A 14,240-nucleotide genomic window follows, 5' to 3' on the forward strand; every position below is an offset into this window, starting at 1 on the left:
CCTCGCCATCTTCACACCCTCACTCAACTCTTTCTGCATCCCAGTTGCCTGAAAACTTCTGCTGACCATGAGTAGCCCAGCCCAACTGAGAAGCCCTGTGTAGAAGGGACAAGATATGTCCCCTACTAGCTTGCACCATGGAAACAGATCCTCAAATAAAGTCTCAGAAGAGTGCACTGCCCGTTACCTATGGAGTAAGCAGTGTCAGAAGAGGTTAGTCTGGAGGCCACAGTTCGGCAACATTTCTTGTCTTTTCCTCATCCATCCCCTGGACAGATCATCTGCATTGGGACCATCACAAGATATCAGAAGATGAGAAAAAAAAAAGTTATTCACTGGAATTTCAGGAAATTGTATGAAAGGCAAAGTTGCCTAGCTTGGTTGATCCCTGAAAAAAACTCAAAAAAAGTCAGAAAGAGGCCACTCTGTTGGGGGAAAGTAGAAGGAATAGTTTTGGCTGGGTGTGGTGACTCACGTCTGTAATCCCAGCACTTTGGGAGGCTGAGGCAGGCGGATCATAAGGTCAGGAGTTCAAGACCAGCCTGGCCAACATGATGAAACTCCATCTCTACTAAAAATACAAAAATTAGCTGGGCATAGTGATGCATGCCTATAATCCCAGCCATTTGGGAGGCTGAGGCAGGAGAATTGCTTGAACTAGGACCGGGGAGGCAGAGGTTGCAGTGAGCTGAGATTGAGCCACTGCACTCCAGCCTGGGCTACAGAGCGAGACTTTGTCTCAAAAAAAAAAAAAAAAAAAGAAGAAGGAATAGTTTCCATTTCCCAAGTGAGTGCTTAGGGTATAGAAGGTCACCCGCTGGGATTTAAGTTAAAGGAGTCAGTGGACTGGAGGCAGGCAGGCATGCAGGGAGCACACTGGAAGCTGAAGATAATCAGACAGTCAGCGGCAACCCTGCACCATGGCACCCTAATGTCCTTCATGAAGCCACTCAGCACACATTGCTTGGCTGGAGCAGATTTTCTCACCCAAATGGCAGATAGCTGAGCCCAGATTATCATGGAGGTAGTAGTGAGATGACAGTCACAACCAAGGGAGTAGAGATGGGGGCATCTCTGGAGAAACAAAGCATTTTCACAAGCTTTGAACCCCTCGGGTTGAGAGGTGAGCCAGATTCATCTAAACCTCCAAGAGCCAAAGAGTCTTCTGAGTTTATGAGATTAAATTTAAAAAATGAAGACTAGGCTCTTCTAGTAGCTAACCTGCTGCCAAGCCCAGAATAAGAATCTATTTGACTCTTCCATTTGTTAAGTGAGGGCTGACTTTTGGTTTCAGGCTTTAGGTACCTACTCTGTGCTTGGGATTGTGCCAGGGACCATGTCCCTGTTTCTAAGAGTCGTACATTCCTTTGGAAAAGGCATTGCCTGTACTCAGTGTGACACCTGATCATGCAAGGATTCCAGGTTAATATCCCATGCAGTACTGGGCGGCAAGATGGGTGCTGCACCCACAGGGGTTGCTTTGTTAGAGGTCCATCCAGACAGTGTGTCTCTGGGGTTTTGGAGCCTAGGATTCTGATGCGTGTGTTGCTGTGTGTGTTGAGGAATTACGAGGATCTTCTTTGTATTGGACATCTTAATAATCATATTTTAATATAATTATTTTCCTTTGTAATCTTAATGTATTTACTTCTTATTGGGGTATCATTTAGACACCATAAAACGTGTGTATGGGTTCAATGAGTTTTGACCATTGCATATACTCACACAACCACCACCCTAAACAGAATACAGAGCATTTCCAAACCTCAGAAAGTTTCCTCAAGTCAACTCCAATCCAAAACTGAACCTCCAGTGTTCGGATTTCCATCACAGTAGGTCGGTCCTGCCTGTTCTTGACTTCACCCACACATCTTTCCTGGGTGACTTCTCTTGCTTGACACAGTGATTCTGAGATTTGAAACACAACGCATGTATGGAGTGTGTTCCTTGGGGTCCTGGAAGGAAGACTATCTGGAATGTGTTAGGGGTGTTTAATAAAGGGCTACAATGTTGTGATCAGGGAATAAGGAATCCACAAGCCCCTCAGGGTGAGTCACAACCTGAAGCCAGCATGTTCTTCACCTGAAGACGGGCAGGAGCAGTCACTGGAAGAGGAAAGACAGCTCCATCAGGCCAGGAGGCCTTCAGTCAGGAACAGCCAGCCTGGGCAACCACACAGGGAAGAAGCCAAGAATAAATACCCTGTCTCTCTCTCTCTCCTTTCGAGATGCCCCACTGGCCCAGCACAACTGTGAGCTAGAAGGTAGGAGAGGCCGTTAATTTCCTGCAAAGAGGCCAGCCAAGGTAGAGAACTGCAGGAAAGCATCTGGAGCTGGAAGGAGAAGGTGTTCAGCACATGCCTGCGTGTTCAGGAAAACCCAGAGTATGGGTAAAGCCATGGGGGTCTGACAGCAGGGAGGGGCACAGTCAAGGAAGTTCTAGAAAATTAGCTTTCTTACCCTTCCCTCCTTCCTTCTTCTCACCCTTCCTTCCTGCCTTCCTCTTTTCCTCTCTCCCTCCCTTCTTTCCTTTCTTCCTTCCTTCTTTCTGCCTTCCTTCTTTCCTTCCTCTTTTCCTTTTTTCCTTCCTTTGAAAATGGCTGCATCTGCTACAGACAATGATTGTGTGTTTACTACTATGTGCCAGATACTCTGTTAGGAGCTTTACATACTTATAAATATTTAGTTTTAATATTGAATATTCTTCAAACAGCTATTTTGAAGGAATGGCTATACCCATTCTACAGACTAAAAACCAGAGGTTCAGAAAGTTTACCTGTGGGACTATAAGATAAATTTGCCACGTTCCCCCCAGGTTAATAACCAATGGATACAAACAGCTATTGTACCCAGGGGCCTGCCAGAAATGACACCCAAAGAATGCACCAGACTGGAGCGAACAGGGAGCTCGTAGGAGGATGGGGCCTCTGACCGATGCTTGAAGGAGGGGGGATGCCCTGTGCAGGGTGCCGAGGGCATTTCAGGTGTATGGACAGCAGCAGCAAAGTCACAGAGGGAGGGGGTGAGCTGCCAGCTTGGAAAACGGAGACCATCCACTTGGAGGTGATGAAGGTTACTGAAAAGAAAAGATAGTAAGGGATTAAGGTAGAAAGGCAGTGAACACTGAAATTCTGAGTTTCATACCATAGACAGTAAGAAAACAGTAAAAATTTTGATCAAGGAATTTGCAGAATCATAATGGATCTCCCAGAAAATGTCTTGTGTCAGTGGGCAAAATGGATGATCTGTAATAGAGGCAATTGGGAAGTTATTGCAGTGATCCAGGAGAGAGGTTCCAACTAGAGTGGTGGCTACCACAATGAAAAGAGACAGTCCTGAGACAGATTAGGAGAAAAAAGCTGAATAGGACCCAGCACTAGGGTGGACAGCGTGCTGGAAGAACAATGAGTAGTGAGAAAACAACTGGAGAATCCAAGCTGGAGGCAAGATGAGCACAGGGAGGAGAGGAGAGCTCAGCAGAGGGAAGAAGTTAAGGGCTGAACCAGAGACATGGAAAAGAGAGGCGCTAAACTGGTTTGGACAAATTGCACCGAGGTGCCAGCAAGGTGTCCAGGGAGAGCTCTTTGGTAAGCTATGTGGGAGGTGTTGGGGAGTCCGATGGAGAGCTCGGCTTCAGACAAGTGCCTGGTCAACGCTGCGAGCAGAGGAGAAAGCTGAGGGAGAAACAGTAGGCAAGAGAAGGCAGCCAAGGATGAGATCTCCTGGGCGCTCTATGCTCAGCTGTTCAGCCACCACTGTGCAAAGACCCAGCACATAGCAATGGTCAAATTACTGTCTGGCTGAGTTTGTTTTCTTTGGGGAAAGGGGAGGAGGGAGAGGACATTTCAGATGTATAATAATAATACTCCTTAAACCACAGGTGACAGACTCACTTTCTTCAAGTCAGAAGTTGGCAAGGGCACTTTATTTCTAGACCATTCTTTTTAAAAATCAAATCGTCAAGAATTGTGCTTCTGGGAAATGCTGTTCCAAACACCTATTAAATATGCAGCCATGCCGTTTGTTTTGCATTTGTCTTAAGGGTAACAATTAACCTTTAAAAAGTCTGACCTTTCCAAAGAGGTAGACCTGTTGTGGGGAGCTCTGAGGTGCTGGGTAAATGTTTCAGAGAATTGTTTGCTTCATGAGCATTGTAAACTTAGGGCTGCAGTGGTTTTCTTATCCTGTAATGCTGTGGCTCTGAAACGGTTCACTAGCATGATATGTTTAATTTGTGAAATGAAGCCGTCAATTGGAGTCACAGGGCTCAGTCCCCAGCACCCTGAGACAGGGGAAGGAAGCACAGCCAGCAGAACAGGCACTCACATCTCACACACTCGGCAGGGAACACATGACCCACAGCAGAGCCTGACTTGAGATTACCCCTCAGCTTATTCCTAACCACTACCCAGACGCTCAGCCCCAGCCCATATCTGCTGGAAACCAGCCTGGTCACCTCTTTTCCTACCACCAGGGGAATCGGCCAGTCCTTGCAATTCACCACCAAAGTGATCTTTCTACTTGGAAATATTACCACGCCACGCCCCCTGATTAAACCTCCAGCATCCCCGTGTTTATCCAGGACACAGTCAGGACCCTGTGATCTGGCCTCTACTCACTTCTTCAGCTTTATCTGCCATTCCTTATTCTGTCCCCTCCCTTGTACACACAAACACACACTATTCTTAAGATAAACCAAAGTCCCCATGGCTCCCTACACGCCTCCACTCAATGGGCTCTCTGCATGCCCTGCTCTTGGAGAACCCTCCAAGTTCTCATTGGCAAATGCCTGCTTTTCCTTCCAACTCAGCTCAGACGTTGCCTCCTTTGGAGTGCCAGCTGTGACCCATTTCCATTAGGTGGCTCTTTAGGTACCCATAGCATTTTACAGATGCCTGTTTCCCAACAGGGACTCTACTCTGTCCTATTCATCATGTAAAGTGCTCCAAGCTCCCACGGAACCACACACAGAGGAGAATCTTAAGCAATTTTGTGCAATCGATACAAGAATAAATGAATGATGAAAACTTTTCCTCCAACAGACATACATGAAAAGTACACAGGCACACTTTCCCCAGACATTTCTGGAAAACAAAAACACCTCCAGTATCAATCTGATTCCAACTAATGCATGATGGTATGCCCACAAAAGGTTAAACTGAAGAGACCCAGGGAAAAGGATGGTTGACAGGAGCGTGTTGGAGATGGAGTGAGCCACTTGTCATTGGGCTGAATTGTCATAATATGCATGAAAAGGCAGCTCTCAGCAAGCCTTGACCGCACACTGGATGGGGGCCACAGAGAGATGGGTGAGACAGAGGCCCCACTCTAAGGGAGCTTAGAGTCTAGTAGGGAAAGAGAGAAGGGCCGACAATAAGGACCTCGAAGGGAGAAAATGGCCAACACTCCCGCGAGGTGGAGGCAACCTCTCAGAACTTAGCCAGGAGCAATGGCTAGCCAGGAAGGACCCTGAAGGGAGAGGGAACAGCAGGCAAAGGCACCTTTGAAAGGAGCTTTCAGAAAGTTGCAAGCACCTCTGCATGACTAGAGATCAGGCTTTCATCACAGGGGGCCAAGAGCTGAGGCCAAAGAGATAAGCAGTGGATGGATTTTAGGAGACTTCCCACGGCGTGTTAAGGAGATAAATCTTATACTCTAAGCAGGTGGGAGCCATTCCTAGAGGAACAGTAAAATCACTGAGCAGCACTATGTGTGGAGTGTGAGGAAAGAAAGGGATGGGAGTCCTTGCTGGCATAAGCCTCAATTATGTACTCAGATTAAAACAGAAATAATTCCACCTACAGGCCCAGCAGGGCTCCCATGCACAGTGGGGGATGCATGCAGTCAGACATCCCAGGGAAGCGCAGATGGGCTCTCACACAGCCTGTCAGGTAAGGAGCAAACACGTGGCTCTGGAGAGAGGTCTGTGGTCAGAGGTGTGCTGCATGGCAGCAGGGAGACACCGCCCGTGGTCAGTGAAGCTCTGTCAAGGTGCACGTTGGACAAAAATTCCCTCCACTCACTGACCTAGAAAGTATGCAAGAAAACAAATGAAAAGGATTCATTACCTCAAAGGGCCAGCAAAGATCATCTTCTCTTATCAGATAATGAAAGCGCTCTTCAGGAGCTAAACATAAAAGAGAATCTATTACAAACACTGATCCCAGATGTGATGGGAAATGCAGCATCATCACAAACTGTAGTTCTTTACCAAAAAAAAAAAAAAAGACACTCCATAAATTTCAGATACAATTAGAAATGCAAAGATAACAAAGTCATAAGAGGAGAAGGAGGGGAAAAAATATTGGTTTTAGAGAGACAGTCAACAGTGAGGAAATATTAATATTGATTTCTACTTTTACAGCAGCAAGAATAATTAGGCTGAACCGGTGACTCAATTAACACACCAACGCTTAACCAGAGCACCAAAAGCAAAGTTGGATGTGCAGAACACATCAAAATTCTGCATGAATCAATTTAAAATCATTTCTCCTCTTCTAGTATGGTGACGAATTTATTAACAGGCTCAATTGAGAGGATTACTCAGTCCCCACACCTCCCTGTGAGTGCTCAGGCTACAAGCCTTAAAATCCCAGGGTCACTAATGGAAGAATCCATGGTGGGGGCACAGCAAGGGAGGCAGAGATGGGAAAATGTGCACCTGGATGCTCCGCTCCCCCAGCACATCCTCAGATCTGCAGTGTCAGGGACAGGACGAGGTAGGGTTTGCCAGGTATCAGCCTAGATCAGCATCTTCTGTGGCTAGCAAGAATGCACCAGAAAACAAGAGCCAATTCAACATTTGCATTAGCCAGTGTGTCCCTACATTCAAACAGGAAAGAAATATATAATAGAAAGGGAGTGGATGCAACGATGTAAAAGGAACAGCAAGACTACCTCAGTTCAAAACAGCCACTGAGCTTACTAGGAGAGGAAATGAGGAGGGGTAGGTCAAAGGAGGCAAACTTGCCGTTATGCAGGATGAATAGCTCTGGAGAGCCAATGAGCAGCATGAGGACTACAGTTAATGTTATTGGATGATATACTGAAAATTTGCTCAGAGAGTAGATTTTAGGGTCTCTTACAACAACATAAAAAGCTAACGATGGTAGGTGATGGATATGCTAATTTGCATGACTGTAGTAATCATTTCACTATTTAGATATATATCAAAGCATCATATTGCACACCGGAAATCTATATGCTAAAAAAACAACCACTGAGTCCCTTGAATTCTACCTCCTAAATAATTACTCAATCAGCTCCGCCCCTGCCTCCCTACACTTTCCTAGTCCAGGCCTTCATGCGGCCTCCCAGGTCATTCCCAGAGCCTCCTGATTCATCAGCCTGGCATGGGTCCTGTGCCTCCCTTGGAGGAGTGCCACCAGCATGGCACGTCCAAGGCAAGATTTCATCAGAGCTCTTGCTCAACAGTCCCTGGTGGCTTCCACTGCCTCCTGAGTAACCCCAGATGGCATGCATGTCCTCAGCCTCTCTGCAGCCAGCTCCATCTGCCTCCACCTTCCCCATCTGCTTCCCACCATGTCGTTTTGCAATCCTGGTCCCCTTTAGTTCTTAGAGCACACATGGGGGCATCTCAATCCACAATGTCCATCTAGACTCATGCTGTTCCCCCCGCCTGCAGCACCCTCCTCCTGCTTCCTGAATGACCTGAAAAAGTCGTGTTGGTCTGTATTAGTCAGAGAAGCCTGGCTGCTGTAACAGACAATCCTATGCCACCACGCATCAACACCATGACGGTGTGTGTGCTCACCTGCCCATCCCATGACTTCTGTTTCACTCAGCCATTCAGGCCCAGGCTCCACCCCACCAGTGGCTCAGCACCCCAGGGCCTCAGCATCCAGCTAGCAGCCAGGGAAGAGGTACCAGGAAGCCTGACAGGGAGGGTTTATGGGGCAGGCCTTGGAAAGTTAAAGGTGGAAGGAAGTCATCATTTCTGCCTGCATTCCATCCTGGAGTGTATCTGTGTGCCTAGTGGAAAAGGTAGCCATTTGAGAGCAATTAGCCTGTCTCTCCAACAACATCTTCTCAGGCCAGACAGGACACCATCTCTTTCTGCAGTCTTACTGCTCCCTGCTCACCCCGCCCTTACACCCACCAGACACTAAAGGTATTGTAGCTCAGACTGGGTCTCCGCCTCTGTACCCCACCCCCTTATATGACAGGCTCTGGTGCATCTGGAGGTCAATCAGAATGCACCAGAGCCTGTCAGCAAAATGGAGACTCGTTTCATGGAGCAATGCTTGATGCCAGGAGAAGGTCTCCTCTTCCAGGCACTTGCTGACCTGGCCTCATTCTCTCACTGGAACCAAACAGGACCATGGTAAACAAATATATACCAAAAGGAGCCATAGCATGCCTTTGGACAATGTCTGTCTTTAAAATGATAGAACAAAGTGAAATGAAACAGGCCTGGGTCTACGGATTAATATATGAGGACTGGAGGAAGGAAAGAAGTGAACTTTTTAAAATTTTTCTCCTGCTTTGATAAACAGGTACGTAAAGGTGTGAATAAACAGAGGGAATAAGTGATCAAGGTGAAGGAGAAACAGAGCCCTTGTGTTTAAGCAACAGTGACAATTTCTCCAGTTCATTGGTGTGACGGGCACTTGGCTGAGATCCTTGTATCTGCTATTTCTTCCAGTGATCAGTGATAATCCTACAAGGTACGTGCTATTAATATGGACACCTTAAAAGGGGAGGGAGCTAAGATTCAGAGATGGTGGACAGCTTGCTCAAGGTCACACCCTCAGAGCATAAAGCAATTAAGATTTGAACCCAAGCATCCCATACCCAGTGGTGTACAGGATGACAGCATCTGTGAGTCAGAAGGAGGATAATCATCTACAATGGGGTGCATGTCAGGAAAGGCATCTGGAAGTCAATCAGAATGCACCAGAGCCTGTCAACAAAATGGAGACACGTTTCATGGAACAACGCTTGATGCCGGGAGAAGGTCTCTTCTAGGCATTTGCTCACCTGGCCCTATTCTCTCACTGGAACCAAATAGGACCATAGTAAACAGATCTATGCTAATATCATCTCTTCTTCCTTCAGACAGCAAACTTTCTGAGCCATTCTACCCAAATCCTGGAGTCTGGGATCCACGAGGACTGCTCCATTCATCGCAGGAGAATGCAGGAGAAGTGTTGATATTCCAAGCCGCATGTTTCATTTGTAAATTAGAAACACTTACCTATTAATTCACATTCTCACCATTTTTGCTATTACTTATGAGCACTCGAATTATTTGTGCCCTGCTTTTATGAGGCCCCTAATCTTCAGCTCCGAGAGCCTAAAATTGTCATTCAGTCTAAATTAATAGCAGTCTTATTGGCTCATTATTTTTGACATCTGGTTGGAAGTGCAAAGCAATAGCTATTAGGTAATAATCGCAGTAGGCTCTGATTAGAAACTAATAACATTAGCAATAAACGTTAAATGTGGTTGCCATGAAGCTTTGAAGCTTGATTGAAGGAAGAGGACACAGGGCTGCTCCACAATGGAGAGAAACTGGGGGAGGGGGCTGGAACTCACCTCCCAGTTCCTCCAGATCAGACCACTAACACTGGTAACTTACATCACCAAAAACAACATCTGCTTCTGTAAAAGGAAAGAAAAATGTAGTAGACAAAAATCATAAGGCTTGAATGGAAATACAGAAAAATGAATATTCTAAATTTCCCAAGTTCACAAATAATTCACAGATTTCTATTTTTCTCCCAACATTTTCCTTTCTTCTTCAATAAATGTGCATAAAGCCGTTTCTTGCGCTGGTAATTATTGATATTTATTGAGCATTAATTATGGTCCAGGCCCTCTAATTCTAAGCACTTCATATACATTATTGCATGCAATTCTCACGCCACCCCCCGCCCCCCAGGAAAAAGCCTATGGAGTTGCTGCTGTCATTATTCCCATTTACAGCTTGGGAACCTGAGGCACAGAGAGGTAAAGTCACGTATCCCAGGCCACACATCTTGCACAGTAGCGAGCCTGAGACTTGGATCCCAGAGTAATGGTCACACTCATACAATGCTGTCATTCTTGCTTTCATTTTCTAACAAGTTTTTCTTGAGCACCCACAATTTGCCAAGCATTCTTTTCTGAGCTATAGCAGAAGGAGACTGGAATAGAAGGAAACACGGGCAGATACAGTCCTGGGCACTAACCGACTTGCCTGGATTATTGCAATAGTTTCCTAACTTCTGAGCACCTCTTCCTTCTGGTATTTCCCAATGAAGCAGCCAGAGGGATCCTGTTAAAATGTGACTCAGGTCATGTCACTCCCCAGTTCAGAACTTTCCTCTAACTCCCTGTCTTGTTCACAACAAAGGACAAATTAAACAGGATGATTTATGTCCACCTGGAGCTCCCCTCGTCTATCCCGCCTGTCACTTCTCTGGCCTCTATCACACCTATCCCATTTGGTCCATGCCAGTCCCATGAGCCTACCCTCCACTAATAAACAGACCTGCACCTCCTACCTCAGGGCCTTTGCACTTGCAAAGTGCTCCTTCCAGAGTGCTCATCCCATTCTATCTCTTTTAAATTTTTTTAATTGACAGATGTTTATGGTGTCCAAAATGATGTTCTGAAATATGTATACATTGTGGAATAATGAAATCAAGCTAGTTAACATATCCATCACTTGCTTTTCAATTTTGAGATGAGAACATTTAAAATCTATTCTTTCGGCAGTTTATTATTAATTATAGTCACTGTGCTATACGATAGATTTCCAGAACTTATTTTTCCTGTTTAACTGAAACTTTACACCCTTTAACTAACATCTCCCCATTTCCTGAACCCCGGCCCTCAATCCCTGTTAACCACCACTCTGCTCTCTGCCTCTATAAGTTCAATTTTTTTTAGAGTACTCATGCAAGTAAGATCATGCAGTATTTCCTTCTGTGCCTGGCTTATTTCACTTAGCATAATGCCCTCCAGGCTCCTCCCATTATCTCTGTTGCTTGTCCCTTAACTCCTTCAGATTGTGTTCAAATGTCACTTTGCAGTGAGGCTGTCTGAACCTTTTTAAATTTTGGTAAACACCTCCCCCAGTGATACTTCCCATCCCATCTGTTTCTTGTTCTATTTCTCCACGGCACTTCTACCACCTAGCAAACTATACATGTTGGTTGGCTGGCTAGTTAGTAAGTTTGTGGTTAGTTACATTCTCTGTCTGCTCCCCACTAAAATGTAAGTTTCAGGAAAACAACAGAATGTGTCTCTTCTGTCCATTGCTTTATCCCCTGTGCTTAGAATGTTGTCTGCACACAGTAAATGCACAATTCATATCTGTTCAATGAATAAATAAATCCTATCCTCAAGGATCTTATCTGTTTATAAAAATGAACTATACTCTCCCTGGGTCCTGCTTCAAAACAACCAACTTCACAAATGTCACACATAAGCCACCCCCACATGGTATGCTAGCAGGCAGTGTAGGAGTCAGTGTGTAGATGGGGTAAAGGCTGGAAGATGTGTGAGCTCATAGCTGTGTGAGGTCTTCCAAGGCACAGGATGGAGGGAGCCTTCTGGAGGAAATACAGAGCTAAGCATAGAAGTAGAAGCCGCATTATTCACAATAGCAAAGACTTGGAACCAACCCAAATGTCCAACAATGATAGACTGGATTAAGAAAATGTGGCACATCTACACCATGGAATACTATGCAGCCATAAGAAATGATGAGTTCATGTCCTTTGTAGGGACATGGACGAAATTGGAAATCATCATTCTCAGTAAACTATCGCAAGAACAAAAAACCAAACACCGCATATTCTCACTCATAGGTGGGAATTGAACAATGAGAACACATGGACACAGGAAGGGGAACATCACACTTCAGGGACTGTTGTGGGTTGGGGGGAGGGGGGAGGGATAACATTGGGAAATATACCTAATGCTAGATGACGAGTTGGTGGGTGCAGTGCACCAGCATGGCACATGTATACATATGTAACTTACCTGCACATTGGGCACATGTACCATAAAACCTAAAGTATAATAATAATAATAATAATAATAATTACAATAAAAGAAAAAAATAAAAATAAAAATAAAAATAAAAAAAGAAGTAGAAGCTCAGGATGGTTTAAAGCCTGATATTGCTGCTTACCAGCTCCTGTGCTTATACCCTTGAGTGAGTTTTTCAACCTCTCCAAGCCTCAGTTTCTTCATCTGTGAGAACTGAAATAAAAGTCCTGCATGCCTTCAATGGACTGATGAACCCTCCTTTGGCCAAAAGACCGTAGAGTTTTAAGTTCCCGACCATGACAGGACAGAGACAAAATGTGTCCCACTTGCTGCAAGTCCCTTTACCTTACTAATCATTGGCAGATCTTAATCAAAGGCTGACTTGAGGAGGACAAAAAGCCAAGCCAGAAGACTTCACTTCTTCATTTGACTACCAAGCGCCTTCCTGCTGTTTGTATGGTTCTGACCTGACAGCCACTCTGGGCCACAGACACTTCCTTCTTGTTGGATGGATGGCTGCGAACAGGTTTGGACTGGTGTCTTAAGACTGCCCAGAGGGTGGGCTTGTACTCTATTACACCTTTTTATGTTTATGATCCAGATAGAATACATTTAAGTGTTAACTCTCCACCCCAAAGTGAACACAGGTCATATGTTGTCATACATTTCATGCATGCAAACCCACGAATAAAGTTCTCCTTTAAATTTACTGATTCTGACTCTCATTCAACATCTGTAAGCTGACGATAATATCTACCAGGTCACAATGTCGTGAAGATGAAACGGGAAAAGCATATACACACTAACGCCACGCCTCACATACAGGGATGAACAGAGCAAATTCCGCTTTCCCTTCCCTTGGAAACATTGGGATGAGCTGGAAAAGGCAAGAAGGAGCGAAGGAGCAGGAAGTCTTTTTTGGAATAATCTCCACATGCACGGAAATATCCTCAAATGACAGCCAAGATTTCAGGCAGACCCAGCTGGCCCTGAAAGACAACAGAAATCCAAAGATAGGAATTGAATTTGTTTCCTGAAAGCAAAAATCTCCTCAAGAGCTTTGCTGAGCTCCTCCATCTGCAGTGAGGACCGACAGATCCAAACAAGCCTTACTCCCGCAGCGGGCTGTGGGCCAGAGTTTCCAACTTTGTCTGTAGCATCACGTCAGCCCTGATGTGATACCAATGTTTTGCCTGAGTTTCCTAGCTGAGTGTTGCCATACACACCAAGTGTTCCTCTGGGGCGGGGACAGGGTCCTGTCCCAGTTTTGTGTAACACCAACAACACCTCTGCATACGACTCTGGCATGGACATCACCTTGTAGATCCTCCAAACAGCCCTATGAGGTCAGCACATGGGACAGGGGTCACTGCCAAGCTCCCAGTTTACAGAAGACGAAACTGAGGCTTGGAGTGATTCCATGTCTCATCCACACTCTCAGTCTAGCAGGTGGCTGATTCAAGACACGTACCCGACTGCTCTGACTTGGGTCCAGGGGCTGTTCCACTACATCACACAGCATCTGTACCTCTCAGCACTCAGGTGTTCCTAGACATGGTTCAAACTAAACTGATGTGCCAAAAAATTGCCTGGCAATGACTACTTCCATTCATTGGTATATACTCGATGCTAGGAACAGTACTAGTTATGCTGCACACACTCTTTGCTCTAAACCTCAACATAATCCTATGGGGTATTACCATCTACCTCTGCAGCTCCCTTTAGTGATAAGGAAATTGAGACCAAGAGAAGTGAAGTAACTCTATCAGTGTCATACAGCTAGAAAGAGACAGAAGTGAGACATAAAGTGACCCCTATGCCAGACTCTTACCCTGCACAGGGACACCTCTTGATGCTATGCAGGGAAGGAGTGCCTGGGGAGGTGAGGAACCCCACTCCTTTGTAAGTCTCTGGAAGGAGGCCTCTCTGGGAGAGGAAAGGAAGCTAAATGCCCCAACACTGGATCTCTTTCCCTGGTGCAAGGAAGTGTTATACAACCTCTGAAGTGGATTCAAATGTCAATCACCAGCTAAAAGATATTGGTCAATTACCCAAACTTCATGAACATCAGTTTCCCAGTCTATGAAATGGCACATACCATACAGGATTATTTTTAGAATTAACTGAAATAATCAATGCAAACCATTAAGCACTGATGTGGGGAACTTGCTCCATCCCTTTTCTCCTTTCCCACGTGATGGAAGGGACAACACTGGACATTGTTCAAGAAGAACGTGG

This window comes from Pongo abelii, chromosome 11 (assembly GCF_028885655.2).
Source record: "Pongo abelii isolate AG06213 chromosome 11, NHGRI_mPonAbe1-v2.0_pri, whole genome shotgun sequence".
NCBI classification, from domain to species: Eukaryota; Metazoa; Chordata; class Mammalia; order Primates; family Hominidae; genus Pongo; species Pongo abelii.